This window comes from Coturnix japonica, chromosome 1 (genome assembly GCF_001577835.2).
Source record: "Coturnix japonica isolate 7356 chromosome 1, Coturnix japonica 2.1, whole genome shotgun sequence".
NCBI lineage: Eukaryota > Metazoa > Chordata > Aves > Galliformes > Phasianidae > Coturnix > Coturnix japonica.
In genome coordinates, this window is record NC_029516.1 from 99645622 (window position 1) to 99661458 (window position 15837).

A 15837-nucleotide genomic window follows, 5' to 3' on the forward strand; every position below is an offset into this window, starting at 1 on the left:
AGAAGCAGAAAACCACAACAAAGCTCAACATTCCCATTTTGATCTTGGAGAAGAGCCTCTCAACAAAGTTCTGAGTTCCCAATTCAATCTTGGAGAAGACCCTCTCCTTCCCCTCTGATGTTTATAAAAAGAGGTGCTGTCTGACACATCTGGACTATGTGCACTGAACTGTGCCCAGTACACTCTGTCCCATCATCCAAATCGCAGCCTCAGAGGGTAGCCTGGTTTAACTGCATTTATAGGCCCACTACTTCAGTTCACCTGAATCTGTCTGGTGGGACTACACATATAAGAAACTCATGAGCTACACAATGGCACTGAAGGTCTGCACCTGACCCTGTTTAATGTGTCAGTTTAGTTCCTTCTTCATGCTGAAGAGCACAGAGTAGAACTGATTGCTGTGGGAACTAAAGGATGGAAAGAGTGAGGGACAGACTATCTCTGCTCACAGGAACCTGCTCTCTGCTGGAGCACAAGTCCATCACACCACACAAATTGACCATGTCACAATTTTACTTAGGGCACTTTTCATTGAAGGTAAGAAGAGGGAGGATTTAAATTGCCACATGAAAAAATGTTCAGCTATTTTTTATTGGTTTCCATAGTTTTAGTGCTCTTTTGCCTGTGCTGTGAGATAGGGATCTGAAATTTAGAGGTGAGTACCTGAACATGGAAATCATCAGCAGCATCTAGTAGTAGTACAGACCCTGGCTATTGCAACTGTGAGCAAAGAACCTTCCTAAAATAATCTTACAGCTTTGCTAGAAAATTCCAGACTTGTATGCAGGGAATACAAAAGATGCAGTGTCAACTACACAGCATGGACAGTGTGCTTCAGATGGATGCTGTATACCGGAGCTGGAGTTTCTCTGTGTAAGGACACAGAAAGACCTGATATGGAGGAGATGAGACGGGGTCCCTTGGGTAGGTAAATGGAAAATGTAAACAAGAAGTTCCAGGAAAAGGGATGGGAACTGGGATTTAGAAACCTGTGGGACTAGAGACTGCAATAGAATTAGTAACTGAAGAAGGTAGGTGAACGTAACAGTGGTGAGAGTCTATGCTTGAAAGCTTAAGAGTAAATGAAGAACAATTATTCTAAGGCAAAAATGGGGAAAAAAAAACCCAAAAACAAACATGAAAGCAGAAACATCAAGATTGTGGAGATGAATCAGACGTTATGTGCAAGCCAACTACAGTTTTGTGCCATGGAAGAGCCAAAGATTTCTGAGCATGGACTACTGTCTCTTGTTATTTGCCACCTGATTTTTGTGGCTTGACCCGATGTCAAAATGGTGGCTTAAATAGAAGGGGTCACCTTACTGCTGTAATTAGTCCCTCCGTTAGTACAAACGATGGAAGTCTACAATAAGTATCAAAGAGGTCCATGCTGTGATCAGACCACTTTCCTATGAAAGTATCCTATGTTTTTTCGTATGGCTTTAAAAATATACTGAATAAAAGTAGGTTGAATAATAAGCTGATAAATCAGGTGCTAAAAAATTACCTACAGTCAGAATTTTGGCAGTGCTATCTTAGTTCGTTGCAGTTCTGATTATGTATGTGTGGCAGAGAATCTAGTTACATATTCATATAATATTTATTCCACAAGACTTCCTTCTCCACTCCCTAAATCAAGTGGATTTGTGAGGAGATGAATCAAATTTGACAGACACAGACCTCAAAAGATAAGTAGTGAATAAGGGAAGCTCACTAAGAAAGGATGGCTTCAGAGAAGGCAATGGATTGCTGCACAGGAGAGCTGGTTGCTGTTCCTGTTTCTGCCATAGAGGTCTGAGAGATATCCTCACCACTACTGAAAATGCGGTTTCCCTACTTCTTTACTCTGTTTTGAGAGTGTTTGACTGCACTTGGTTATGGGTAGTGCTCAGCAGTCTTTTCCCTTCATTGAGGTCAGCAGTAGCTGCATTTTGAAGGTCTCTGACTCCTGGCTGGAGACAGCTTGTTCAGAGATGATTACCTCTGAGCTGAGAGCCTTTGCAGGGTCTTGCTGTGTGGAGAGCTGAGTTGTTTTTGAATCAGCTGCTGAACTGATGCAATTTACAGTTTTAGCCTGCTAATGTCGCCTAGTACTGTTTCTCATTTTCTTTGCTGTAGTTTAAATGTAAGCACCGCTAACTGTGGCTATCTAAGCCTTGCTCTCTTTACACCACAATTCCCAATGTATGAAGTGAAGATCATTCCTTAATTTGTTTTTTTAATAGGAAGATGGTGCTTATTAATATTATGGATGACATTTTCACACTGTACCAACAGTGGTTACAAGCCTATAAAAAAGTTTGCCTCTCAGAATTGGAGTGAAATAGGATACAGCAGTCTGTGGCCATGTACTGAATAGCAGCATAAACCAAAATATCATTTTGCTTGCTGAGCAATAAGCTAATAATCTTGTGTACTGAATGGGATGGACCTGTAAAAGAAAAAGCTCTATGTTTTGAATCATTACTGAAGACTGTGTCTTGCTATGTGCAAACATATAGAAAGGTGGACTTATGGTTTCACAGATGTCCTTTAGCTTGGCCTCATATGCCTTTTGAGTGCTCAGTTTCACACTGCCTAAGACAGTTTTCTGCACATCATACATTTTTAGATGTACCAAAATTTTACAGACTTACATGCCTATTACCTTGTGAATTATTCCATAATGACTTAAAAAAAAACCAGCACCAAAACCCAAACCAAACAAACAGAAACCCAAACAGGAATACAAATTCTAGGATAAATTTTACCTGATGTAGATTGTTTTAAAATGTTCAAACTGGCTGGCACTTGGCAAATCCATGTGTACCTCCATCTTGATAACAACCTGAAAGACAAGTATAGAAAGTAATTGAGGTAATCTCTGTACAAATTGTGGTCTTCAGTCTTACTGTTTAGGTGCAATGAACATTGTATTTGAAGAGTAGCATAAACGAGTTTTACATTCCATGGGACTGAAAACTCCTTTGCATTCTCCTTGCCCCGTTCTTGTTCTACACCCTTGCTTAAAAGTTGGCTTTCATTCAGTTTGCTAAGGTTCCTCCCTTTCTTTTGTTTTTCTCTGATTCTTAAATTAAACAGGACTTGATTTAGCTAGTGACGTGCTATTGAAAAACTTCGGCTTCTAGCCATGAAAACTGTGAGCAAACTATTTGAATTTTAATTAATGCTTCGGATTCCTAGAGGGTAAGCTTTTGAATTAAGCTGTTGAAACGTCTCTTAGGCAAAAATTTATGGCAGTTTCTCCATGACCAGAGAACTTCAAGAGTTAATTTATTTCTTTAAAAAAATATTTATATATATTGTATAACATGTTTGTTGTTGTTGTNCAACAATAAAAGCAATTATAGTTCTTGTGCAGAATAGCCATAAGCTACATATATCAAGTGTAGAGACAGAGGTGGTTTCTGGTCATCACTCTTTGCTTATATTTGTAAGTTTTTGATACTGTGATTAATCCTGGTGAGCTAAAACTGAGAAAGAAAATACATGAGGAGCCCCTGAAACCTCCCTTTTTCACTTCTCCTACTGGGAACTACTGCAAACTTCTTTGTTTTGAACATTATCATTGCTTGAGATTCCATAACAAAACACTAGTACGGTAAGAAATACCAAGCAGCTGTTCCTGCAGACAGGTAGGGGACAAATAGTCTTCCTGTTTTTGTATACAGGAAATAAACACTGACTTGCACAGGAACAGTTCAGACATGAGAAAGATATTTTTTTCTTTCTATTTTTTTTGTCCTATTTCATTTGTGTGGTTACCTACAAGAAAATGAAATTATTTGCAGGCAAGTGACATAATAGCTGTTAAACCCCAAAGAAGGCTGCATTCATGCCACAATCTCATAAACAGTACCGTGTATTGAATAGAATGAGCAAAACACCAAAAGCCTGAAACTCCAGTGTGCCATGATAACACTGCAAAAGAAACAACAGTAATCAGTGACACCATGTTCCCCAATGGGTCTTCTTGAGAAAGCTGAGTACATTTCAGTGTACTCATCCTGCTTCTAGTACCTGAGTAGTCAGTTCAGAACTTCAATATCCCTGTGCCTGTCTGAGTCAAGTGGTCAGGTCTGTCTTTTTTATTTTAGACCCATTGGCCTGAAGCTGCTTTTTATTGTTTTAAAAAGTGTGTTGATGGTAAAGCATGTTACCCAAAAAAGAAGTGTTTGATGATACCTTTCCACTTTCTTATGTTTAACTAGAAAGATCATAAATATAGGTAGAGAATAAAAAACAGAATTGAACGTTTGAAGGATACTGATTAAGATGAGAGGAAAATGCAGGCACTATCACATAATTATTTTTGTTGGACAGGTTCTATAGAATCTAATAATTGGAATTAGCTGCAGTTGTAGGGCCCTGTCATGTTTTGCCTGACTTTCTTGCCATATATTTGAAGGGTTCTTTGTAAACTTTGTGCTACACAAAGATAACACTAGGTTACCTTGTTTGTTTCCTTGTTTGTTTCCTTGTTTATGTAGTAGTAAGATGGCCCATATATGCCCCTTTTCCATGTTATAGTGCCTAGTTTATTGTTCTTGTTTTGGTACAGGAGATGTATACACTCAAGTGTCCTTTATGATGGAAAGGATTACTGCAGAAGGAAGTTGTTTGGAACATGGAGCTTGAATGTGCTAAGCTCTTCTCCTTGTCACTCTTGGCTTCTGGCTTCTGTGATCTGTTTTGTTCTTGTTTCACAACACAAAGTGATGCTTTACACACACTTAGCACACAGTGTATTTAAGTATGGGCATGAACAAGACTCACATTTGTCATTTGTGTTGTTTAGGATGGGTTTGAGTTTTGTAAATGTAACTGTCTAGCTCTTTTGAGGTGCTTTAGCACCCACATGGGGCATGCAGATCTGGTGCAGAGCTTCAGCCTCTTGAGATATGGATAACTGCCCGCAGGAAGCCTGGTGACACACAGGGTATTTCAGACAGTAACTCAGACCTGTACTGAGGCAACAGAATTGAATCCGAAAAGTCTGAAGAAAATTAGTTGTTACAATTTTTCAGTCAGTGCAATTCTTTCTTTCATGGCTAGCTTGCCCATTTAGCAGCAGATTGTTTGATAATGAGGCCCAAAAGAAAACATTTTCTACTTCCTTTAACTTCCAATGGCAATTTGACACTTCGGAGACTGCAATATGATGCTGCAAGTTCATCAGACTCAGAGTTGCTGCTTCTATTCTGTTTAAAAGCACCCCAAAACTATCAAAAGATGCCTACCCTAACAAATTTGCTACTTTTAAGTATATACAAGTTTTACTTCTTTGTTTGTTTGTTCTTTAAACTGAGTTATTCCAGGCCAGCTCTCTCAAAATCTTAAAAAATGTGATAGTGTCAGACAGCATCAAGAGTATAAAAATGAACTGTCATGAAAATCTAACCTTTCCTACTCTAAGAAGTGGCTTTGGTATTTGAGAAGAAGGAAAATGTACTGAACCTAGGATTTCCTTTCAAGGAGGGAAAGTAAGCCCTAGTTCATGAAGTCCAGCCTGATGGCTAAAAATGAAATATAATGATGTTAATGAAAGCATTGTGCACCTTAGTCAAAATACACAACTTCTCGGGAAACCTGTGTATCTGAAAGACTTACACAGAGAAGTGCAAAGACCTGCACCTGGAGAAGAACAACCCAAGGCACCAGTGCACACTGGGGCCCAACTAGCTGGAAAGCAGCTTTTTCAGAACAGGATCTGGGGGGTCCTGGTAGACGCAGACTTGAATGAAAGCCAACAATGCTCTTTTGCTGCCAAGAAAGCTGATACTATCTTGGGCTGCATTAAGAGGATTGCTGCCAGCAGGTGGAGGGAGGTGATCCTACACACTATTGATGAGGCCACCCCTGGAGTGCTTGGTCCAGTTCTGGGCTCCCCCATATAAGAGAGGCATACTGGGGAGAGCCTGGCAAAGATCCACAAAAATCAGTAGGGAGCACTTTGAATGGGAAGAAAACAGAGAGCTGAAACTCTTCAACTTGGTGAAGTGGAGGCTTGGGGAGGGATCTCATCAATGTCTATGAAAACCTGAAGGGAGGAAGGTACAAGGAGGAAGGAGCCAGGCTCTTTTCAGTGGTGCCCAGTGCCAGGACAAGAGACAGTGGGCACAAACTGGAACACAGGAGGTTCTGTCTGAACATCAGAAAGCAATTCGTGCTCTGCAGGTAGCACTGATACAGGCTTCCCAGAGAGGCTGTGGAATCTCCTCCTTGGAGATCTTCAAAAGCTGCTTGAATGTGGTCCTGGGCACCTTGCTGTGGGTATTCATTCTGGATCAGTGTGTGGGCCAGATGGATGCAGCTGTTCCTTCCATCCTCAATTATCCTGTGATTCTCTGGTTTTGTTGTTGTGGTGAGACACCTCCTCCACCATATTTTTTTATTATAAAGATGGTAGGAATTACCATTCTGCTGTCCTTCACTGTTTACTCTGTTTATTTAACCCTTGAAATTTCCTCTAATTCTATTTATTTATTTATTTTTGTAATTTATAACACTGATTTATGTATCAGTGTTTAAAGTTTTTTTTTAAGAGCCTTAAATAATTGTTGTATTGTGCCCCTTTAGTATTGAAAGGCCTCTGACTTATTTGCTGTGCTTATACTGCATTGCAAAGTCTGTGTGATTCACAGGCTCGCTTTCTCATACTAACAACAAACAGTGTGCCAGAACAACAGCAGAAGATCAGTCTACTCGACTTATAGACTCTTAGAAATTATGAGATTGTTGGAGGTAACCAATAGAATCACTGAATGGTTTGAGTTGGAAGGGACAATTAAAGATCATCCAGCCTAACCCCCCTGCAATGAGCAGGGACACCTACAGCTACATCAGGTTGCTCAGAGCCCTGTCCAGCCTGACCTTGGATGTCTCCAGGGATGGGGCATCCACCACCTCTCTGGGCAGCCTGTGCCAGTGCCTCAACACCCTTATCATAAAGCACTTCTTCCTTATGTCAAGTTTAAAATTCAAATACCAGAACTTTCTAGATAAAAACTTGCATATATTGTCTAATATGACTCTAAGGCTTACTGTGATCAGACAAAGTATTCTTTGGTTGTTGGACAGTTCTTTTCCCTCTGATTTCTTGAACCTCTTTTTTTGCACTTGATTATACATGAAAGTAATGGTAAAATAGTAATTGCATTTATTCTATTTTAGAGCCATAATGTGGTTTTGAGACAGTCATGCATAGTGACCAGTATACCAATTTGATAAATATTATTGTACCAAAGTGTACTAATAAATTCTCTCTCTTCTCATTCTGCTTTCATTGATTGTCTAAGCACCAAGATCCCAATTAACTTCCTTACTTATTTCCCCCAGTTAACTTCCTTACTTCCTTCTTGTCCTGATCATGGATGTTAAGATTGAAAAAAGCTTTTTGCTTTGCTTCTTGGTTGTTTTTTCCACCTGTCTCCAGATAGACACAGTGGTAATCTTTCTCTTCTGATATTGTTTTCTCTAAAAATATTCTTTTGATTCTATGTGATTCCCAAAACACCTATGGCTAGATATTGACGCAGTAGTCTGAATTCCCTGGTGGAGTTTGCTAGTTCGATGGACAGACTCATGATGTTTACATCCATCAACAGAAAAATTTTCCTGTGTATTGATTCAAGATAGCTGTTTTGAAGAAGACAAACTTGGAATTGTATTCATAAGCATGTTGTGATTTTTTTGTCCTATTTCTTGCCACAAGTTGTCAAGCCATTAATGGTCATTAGCGCTGAGATAATTGATTAGTTACAGTGAACCTGCTCGCTGTAAGCTGGGCTGTATAAATTATATCTAGCACACAAGTGTGGGGTGGTTTTTTTTTTGGTTTTTTTTTTGTTTGTTTGTTTGTTGGTTTTTTTTTTTGTAGTTCAGTTCTTGCCACAGTTCCTCGGGGACTGCAAACTAAAAATATGTTTAACTCTACAGATTGTTCTAATTGTTGAAGATCATTTCCTTACTCCTGTAAGGACTTGCTGTGGGAGCAGCTCTCAGTTGACCAAAGGACACGTTTTTGGCATGACAGAAATCTAATACTAGATCAGAAGAGCATCTTTCTCAAGTAGATGCTGTTGGTATTTAAAAAGATCCTTTTGATAATGAGGATTTTGAAAGAAGCACTCGGGAAAATGCTTACCAAGGCTCTGCAAGAAAGCTGACTAATTTCAAATAAAAATATTGGGAGTTTACTGGTGACAGTGTCGGTTCCTGCAAAACTACACCTGCTGTTTCCATTCCACCCATTATGTTCTCTCTTGGGGATGTGGGTTTTTTTGTGTGCCACTACAATAGGCTTGCTGTCATGTATCCAGTAAACTTACTGCAATGAGAGACTTTGGATTTGATTTCATCCCAATACTGTAAGACAGTAGGAAAACCTAAAAGGAGAATGGGACCTGTGTATGTAAAGATATATTTTTAATGAATTTTGCTTAACGTTGTAGGATGGCATCACTCTGGCAAAATTACTTCGGCATACAATTTCTTGGATTTCTCTAAGAAATAGGTTTGGTTCACGTGAAATAAAAGTTTATCGATGTTAGTGTACCTGTTTCTAGTAAGCCTTAAAAAGTTTGAAAATATATATTATAAATGATCTCTTTGTAGGCAGAGCATGTGCTTTTGATGCAGCATATAATACATGAACAGACGTACTTTGCCAGTCTAACTGAAGCTCCTTTTAAAACTTCGTTCCGAGCCTGAGTTTGTAAATTATTCTGGGGTGAAGTTGAATTAGTGGATCACATTGTTTCACTAGCCCTGAAGAAATTACCTGTGCACCACAGTTGTTTTGTTTTGTTTACGGGGGTGCTAAAACTGGTTTCTATCTGCAAAACTATTCAGCACTGTGCTACCCATTAGTGTAGAGCAAGGAAGTTTTTTGTTGGACATGGGACTGTTAAGGAGGAGGTGAAGTTCTGTTCTTAGCTCACTCTCCAAGCTTTCCTCTGTGAACTAGAGAAAATCATTTGGTCTTCTTAAGGCTTTATGTTCGGCAGCTGTAAGCAGAAGAAAAGTAAGTTCTGCAAGTGCTCACTAATGAGGCCTTTTAATTCATGAGTGTGTTGTGGTGATGATTTGGGATCCTGAAAAGGAAGGTCCCAAATAAAGGCAAAGGACATACTGCTGCATTCTTCCTTTTCATGTTCGGGAAGTGCAGTTTAGAGAAGTCTGTTGAAGTCCTGTTTCCTCCACCCTTTAATAGATCCATCCTCAAATATAAACACATTCGTTTTCCTTCTGGCTCACTTTCAGCTTTCATGTCTTACTGCTGTGGAAAATCTCCTAACACGGGTCCTTTGGTTTCTGCTAATTACTGCTTTGTGCTATTTAAGAAAAGTGAAGAATAATGAAGAGTAACAAAGTGGTTGGAGGAACTGTGCAGTAGAAGGGATAGCTATTGGACAATTCATGAAATAGTTGGTGCCTTTTAATAGTAGAGCGGCCCCTCTGCTCATGAATTATTCATTTTAATGCTTTTGTTATAATGGCGACAGTGTTCAGTCTCGGAGGCTGTTCTGGATAGCCTTCCTCTGCTGAAATACTGCACAGCAGCAGCTACCATTTGTTTCATAAAATACAGCCTTTATGTCAGTAACGTATTGAGAAAATATATTTCCACAATCAAGAAAGTGAGAAAAGGAGAAGAGAATAATCAAATAACCAAGAAGGTACATTTGACTGAAAGGCTCAGTTAGTAAACTTTTCTGGGAGCTATTCAGGGAAATTACTTAGGGTAAATATTTTTGCTGATCGTTGTATTTATTAATGCAAACTGTACAATAATAACACATTAGGGAACTTGCTCTATATAGTGCTGTGCAATAAAAGGCAGATTAAAAACAATCATTGCACATAAACATAGTACATTTTTATTTAAACTAACGTTTAAAAATCTCCTTGAAACATTATTATTATTATTTTTTTTTAAAAGATGAAACATAACATAACCCACATAACCCACACAGAAAATGTATATGAGTCATACGCATACAGAAATAAAAGTTTCTTTGTGGTATCTAGTATCAGTCTTTCATTAAAGCACGGACTTTCCTAAACAGAAATTCCAGTGCAAATGATTCAGGGTTCTCACCTCCCTGTCCCCCACCTCCCTACCCTTTTCTTGTGCTGACTTCAGCTGGTGTGTCTGGCAGGGGTAGGGACGGTCCCTATGCAGAGTGGGGAATTTGGGGCTGGGGACTTTGGTACTGGTTTCAATGGGCACAAGTGTGTGCAAGCACAGTGCATGCTCTCTCTATAACGTGTTTTAAAAAGTAGTGTTTCCTCCTAAGCCATACATGTGCTCATAAAATGTCTTCAGGCAATAGATAAGTGTGTGTGTGTGTGTGTGTGTGTGTGTGTGTGTGTGTGTGGAGGGGGAACGGAAGCAGCAAGCAGATAGATGAACGATTAGGTCATTTGGATTAGGAATGAGGGTTTTTTACACTGAGCTCTCTTCTCATTCCTGGCTGATCAGATTCTCTGCACACATGCGGGGTTGAAACTGCGTCAGTAGAGAAAAGAAAACTCCATAGATGGATATAGTGGCAGAACTATAGGGAGTATCGAAGAGGGGAAAAGTTTGAATTGAAAGTATATGCGGTTTAGGGGAATCTGAATCACGCAGTGTTACTTTCGCTTCTTCTAGGCTTCTATTTCCTACGAACAAACCATCGGGGAGATAGAAGTTCTGATTTAGATAATGTCTTGCAGTCTTTGGAATAACACATTCTGCTGGAGGGGGAGTCGTGGCCATGAAGGTTCTGCTCTGGGAGTGGAGAGCTGTCCCCTCTGCTCGCACCCACTGTGGTTCTGCTATGGGTGTTACCCGGGGGCCTTTCCCCACAAAATGTCCTTGGGTTTGGGTGGGTGCACTGTGTAAAATGGGAACACCGATAGGAACCCCTCCTTTTCCTTTTTCCTGTAGCACTGCTCTGACCATTCTCTGTTAGCATGGTAGTGGTACAAAGTGTGTGGTCTTTCAGCTCTGACTAATGCATTTTGTGCTGTGTGACTGAAAATGCCTCATAGCCTGCCAGGGCTGACTGAGGGCTGTGGAATGTGGTGCCTTTTCTCTGTTTCTCTGGTTTTTTTTTTTCTTCTTCTTCTTTTTTTTTTTTTTTTTTTTTTTTTCAGCAGAAGTGTGTAGGCAGCCTGTTGAGAAACCTCAAGATGTAGGGGAAATGCTTGCATGTTGTGGAATGTGGCTTCCCCTGGGAGACCCCTACTAGGCAGGCAGTGAATGAGCGGGGCTGGAGAATGAGAAAGGGAGGAGGCTGGAGGCAGAGAGAGATAGGAAAGAGTGAGAGAGGAGGAAGGAAGGAGGTGGAAGTGGAGGGGCCCGTTTCCCTTTTTCTGAAGCAATGACAGCTGGTTCTGTCCAGACTCACATGACAAAGTGCTGTGGAGAGCAGTGCTTGAGCTTGAAGCTAGCCAGCAACCATGGTCAGCTGATCTTATTTTCTTTTTTTCCAGGCTTTGGTCAGGTGATCTACAGTGACCGGTCAGCCCACCAAGAAGGTACCTCAGCAGCCAGGTAAGAGATAAGCTGCGTGCTTTTACATGCAACTGGAGGGCAGTGGGTTCAAACAGCCTAGCATTGCTTGAATAGTTTAGAAGCAAAAAAAAAGCTCCTGGTTTGCTGTGGTGTGTAACACTATGATTGTTCTCAGTGCCACTATTTTTCCTATTCAATTTTCTTCTCCCTCTTTTTTTTTTTTCCTTTTTTTCTTTCTTTCTTTTTTTTTTTTTTTTCCCTTCAATCTGTCTTAATTACAATCAGTACGAAGGCTTTTTTGGAAGAAAAAAAAAAAAAAGACATTGTGCATTGCTAAATATAGACCTGGGGATTACATGAATGTTGCGTTCTGTTACTTTTTGAATAAAATAACTTTCCGTAATGCAAGTGTGTCAAACTCATATTTAGAGGGGAATTCCCAAATACTTAAACTATGAGTCATAAAAAGTTAAAGGACCAGTACAACGGCTTAGGATAAAAACTCTGCTCAGTCGTGGGAAGCTGCTTTCTTATGCGCTGGTAGTCTTAAAAATACAGAGATGTGCAAAAGCTGGAGAAATACTAATTGCTGACCAGAACCCAAAACATACACAGTGAAGGCTAAACAGATGAGTGGGGGTAAGATTATTAGAATGCTCTCAGTTTCATGTGTGTTTTCTTTCATTGTTTCTATTAGCAAACCTTGCGAAAAGAGTCTTCTCATGTCTTTCGGGTGCCTCAGAGCACTCCAACTCTCCAATTCCATTGTATAATGTGTTAGAAAGAAGGCGGGGGGGGGGTTAATACTTGTGGGGGGGACAAAGGAAAAGAAAAAAAAGAAAAGCAAGTGGTAATAAGTGTGCTTATTGCAAGTAAGTGAAAAATTGGAGAATAAAAATACATGGCAGGTAGTACAGATCAAAGTGATTTTGAGCTGGTTGTATTGGTTTTATGCCTATCTATTGTGCCACATTTCCTACTTATTCAACATCACTCTGTCATGCATTCTCCCTTACCTTTACTTCTCTTTATTGAAAGATCTCAGATACTCTCTGAAGTCAGGAATGACTTGTAATCAAAGATGCATTCATGAGTTTTTAAGGTGAAAAAGACAGCTGAGAGTTCCTAGCTCCCACCTGTAGCTCTGACAAAGTCCTTGTGATCTGAGGTTGAAGACTTTATTTTGATAAGGTGTTGTAGAAAATCATGTGTTTTGCTGCTAACATCTACTGTTCTGCAATATTTAAACAAAAACTGTATGAAACACGCTTTTTTCCTGTCAGCATATGCAGTGTCTCGTAAGGTGCTTTGCTGTATTCAGTAGGGATAAAGGTACATGACTTTGCAATTATATTTCATTTCATGCTGTTTCTCTTTCTCACTGTTAAAAATGTCTCTAGTCACGGTAAGCTGGCTGTGCAGTACTGACATTGCCTTACAGCAGTTTACTCTTGTTCAGGTAAACTGAAGTTTAGGAAAGGAGAACCTAGAACAGAGTAATGATACAGGCGGAAAACTCTTTCTGTTACCCTAGTGGTCCTTAATTGTTTGCAAGGTTAAGGAAGCACCCTGTTTCAAGTGACCAAATCTGATGCTAATTACAAGAAGCATGTTAAGTGTCAAACATGTTGGTAGTGGTAATAGTGTATGTACAAAAGGATAATAAAGTAATGTTGGCTTTTGTGCTGCATCATGGCTCAGGGAGCATTCTGTCTCTGGAAAGCTGAACAGCATCAGGCAACACAGACAAGGAAGAGGATGGTCATCATGTACCAGAGGAACTATGTTTTCATATAGGTAAGGTCCTAGCAGCAATCATAAGTGAGATAGTTCTCTACTAAAAGTTTTGGGGACTTATTTTTCTCTTTTTACGGGATGGAGGGAAGTAGAATTTTCACAAGATGTGGAAAGATCAGTGAAGTGAAACGGTGTCAGGCAGTAATGTTAGCACAGACTACTCTATACGGGCTGGTCTATTTGCCAGGGGGGCCAACAATGATGCACTCTCTCTTCAGTGTGTGATCTCTTCTTACTGAGATCGGGGAGTTGCACAGGCTTGGCATTTTGTAGAAATGAGGTATCAAGTCTGAAAATGTCCCAAGCTTGTGTAACCATTCCACATAGTCTGCATCTGAAGTAAAGATGAATAGATGCACATTTTCTTATGTTTCGTGGTGCTGTCCTTGGGGGAATTCCTGGCAGGTGGGCTTGTCTGAGACTGTGTGCTGTAGAGGTGCTACTGGTATATGTGCATAAACAAGGCAGTTCATATCTTACATGTGTGCACTGCTATAGCAACAGGAGAGAGGAGCAGAACTGGAATAGGTAAAACTATTTCAGTACTGTTTTTTTTTCTTTTTCATCTAGCTAAAACTGGATAGTTACTGTAGACTGTGCTGTTGTTATTTGTGTGTTCGTTTGTTTTTTAATGTATGAGTGTTCCTTCTTAATTGTCAGTGACACTAGCGTGTTTGACTTTTGGCCGAGTAGCCTACCTTGTTCAAATACATCTCAGAGATAGGAAATATTTTGAGTATATTTCTACCTTTTCATTTGTGTTTTTAATATTTTGCATTTGGAGAATGAGGTTTGTTTGAAATATTTCAGGTGCAGTCCTTCAGTTTCTACTTACTGGAGTTAGAATATCTCTGTCACAATAATTTCTGACTTGTGATCACTTCAGGTAACATTTATTTAAATCTAGTGTTGTGTTGAAGCTAAGTAGGAAAAAAGGAATAACTCACCTGCAGATGAGGAACTGATTCTGTGTATATGGCACTATAAAGGAAAGAAGTAGTTTTCCATAGAGTAGTGGAAGAAAAGTCAAGAGTTTAATGGCTCTGCTGAGTAATTTTGCGGGGTGTTTTACAGTTCAGTGTCTCATAGTTTTGTTTTGTTTTTAATTAATTTTGGAGAATGAAGAGTGAAGGTTTGGGGAGTTCTCTTACTTGACACAAGGTAGACTTTGCTGCTGCTTATTTGAGTAGGATATTGATACACATTTGTCAGGGTTTAATTTAACACCCAAAATTAAGTGGAATCTCACTTTTGTTTCAGTGGACAATGCTGTAGTCGCTTTAAAACAAAACCCTTCTCTTTTTTTCCCCTAGTTTTGCTTTCCTAGTAGACTTTTGAGCACAAACATGACAAATCTGGAATAGGATTTTCCAGTTTTGAGGAACTGTGGAGCTTAGACCTCTTTGCCATTATTCACACCCTTAAGACTTCGTTTGCATATTAAAGCTCAGTCACGAGAAATAATCCTACCATTAGTTAAAATCTTGCTTGTATCTTTAAGCGCGTCTTAGACGTATCACTCCTCACCTTATTGCCTCGCTTGAATTCTCAAGCAGGCGCGGGTTTTGCTCCTTTAAGCCCTACGCCGTTGCGGCGAGCTGAGCCTTCGGTGGTAAATGCGCGGCGCCCCCTGCCGGGCTCACCCGCCGCTTCAGCGCCCCGCGGGCTGCGCACTCAGGCGGGCAGCCGGAGGCCGCAGCGACCCTTTCTCCTCCTTCGGAGAGAGCCGGGGCTGCTGGGGATAGCTCGGGTACATCGAGCGTTTGGCTGGTTTCTCGTTTTCCGCCGGCGTTTCACCCCTGTTTTCCTTGATGAGTGCGGTTTTCACAATGTAATATGCAGCAAACGATGATGTGTTGTGTACGGAGAAAATACTAAAAGGAATCCGCCTCGGTGTAAACTGGCATCTGTTCTGATATAATGAAAAGAGGCCCTTGAGAAGTCCTCTTTATATTAACTGCAATGTGGCATTGCTATTAGCAAATGAAATTTAACCTCAGTGTGAAATTGTACTGTCAGAAATATCTGTTGTAACCTTCCCAGATCATACAGGACTATAACAAAATGTTATAAGTCCCTAAAGCTTCTCAAATAAAATGTTTCATGTTAGTGTTTAATTTCAATATGTGTGAGTTATTTCCAAATCAATTTTGCCTTACCTCTTAGCAGCTGAGAAGAAAGAAAAAAATCTTGTGACTGTATGCGCTGATAGAAGTAATAAGCTTCTGAAATAGTCATGAGCTCTGACACTTAATCACTATTTATGAGGAATGATTATTCAGAAGTGAAAGTCCTGCCACGACATGCTTATATTCCAATTGAAAGCTGTCGTTGCAGTACATGCTCTAAACTTCAGTTACATTTACTGCATATCCTGTAAGTTCACCTTGTTAAAGGAGTAAACAAGAAGCCATACAGGATGTTAAAATGCCCCTGTACTTTTGGAGCACCCTAAGAGGAAAGTAACTCTGTAAAGTGCAAGAGCTAGATACATGGAAGTGCTTGTGTGGGACTTGTCCCTTGCAGCTTCCCAT

General features: G+C 40.0%; 1 long non-coding RNA gene across 3 annotated transcripts in view; it reads left to right on the forward strand.

Annotated features, from left to right (window-relative positions):
* Positions 1-15837, forward strand: part of LOC107324186 — a 77387-nt gene that overhangs the window by 23945 nt on the left and 37605 nt on the right. For all 3 annotated transcript variants that reach the window (XR_001559430.2, XR_001559432.2, XR_004309641.1), the window contains exon 4: positions 11485-11545. This is a non-coding gene — a long non-coding RNA (uncharacterized LOC107324186). The remainder of the gene's footprint in view (positions 1-11484; positions 11546-15837) is intronic.